Source organism: Morone saxatilis, unplaced genomic scaffold, assembly GCF_004916995.1.
Source record: "Morone saxatilis isolate NCDOM2014 unplaced genomic scaffold, NCSU_SB_2.0 Contig16, whole genome shotgun sequence".
Taxonomy (NCBI): Eukaryota; Metazoa; Chordata; class Actinopteri; family Moronidae; genus Morone; species Morone saxatilis.
This window is the reverse complement of record NW_023339718.1, coordinates 13650005-13651169: the sequence shown is the minus strand read 5'-3', so window position 1 is coordinate 13651169 and position 1165 is coordinate 13650005.

Below are 1165 nucleotides of genomic sequence, written 5' to 3'. Positions count from 1 at the left end.
ACAGACACACATAAACACACACAGACACACACACACACACAATATCTCTGTCCACTTTACGCTTTGTGTTCTTTAGAAAAAGAAACAGCCTGACATTGAATATAAAAGCTTAGACAAATAAAGCATTATCAAAGCCTCCTCTTCCTAAGGGACTGGTGCAGCCAAGACTGAGTACACATTAAGATAAGATTAATGATTTCAGTGGGTACACTACTGTAGTAACAGAAAAAAACAGTAATGACGATTTCATCCAAAAATGGTGTGCCATGTGTCATGGCTCTAAGGATGGCAATGTTAATCTGCTGTGTAATCAACCACCTCAGTACAGACTGAAATATCTCATAAAACTATTGGATGCATTGCCAGGAAATTTTGAACATACATTCATGGTCCCCAGAGGAATAGTCCTGATGACTTTTGGTGATCTTCTGACTTTTCATCTAGCGCCACAAGCAGACACTAGATGAGTTGCTTCTGAGTAAAAGTATTGGATAGATTCCCATAAAATCTGGTATACACATTCACATTCCCCACAGAATGAACTGCTTGGTAGTCCCCTGCCTTTTCCAGCATCACCATCAGGTCAAACATTTAATTTGTCCAATACCAACAAAGCTAATGACATTCCCATCAGCTTTAGTTGAACTTTATGTTAAGTGCTAATTAGCAAATGCTAACACACTCAACTAAGATGGTGGTGACCACTGTAAACATTACTGAACATCAGCCTTTCATTGTGAGGAGTTTAGTATGCTGACATTAGCATATAGCTAATAGAGCTGCTCGTGTGACTACTTCTAGATGAAGTCAGGCTCCTCTGAGCACCACATTCTGTAAGTACAGGTCCATGATCCCATGTAGGTGGGAAATTCCAATTTTGCAGAAACATTTCAAACATGTTTTCCTGCTGAGCCACAACATCTTTGTGACTGTTATCTTAATGTAGCTTAATGAGGAAAGAAAAGACTCAGCTTTTGCCTGACCCAGAAAATAAAACAGCGGATCAGCAGGCAATAAATAGAAAAAACATAAATGGAACCGTAAATAAAAATGAAGTAAATAATTAAAAAGATGATGATTCTGGACAAGTTGGCTCATTAGCAGAATGGACTTCAGAGGAATCCGTCTCATTGTGCAGTGCATTCACCAATAAGACTTTTCCTGT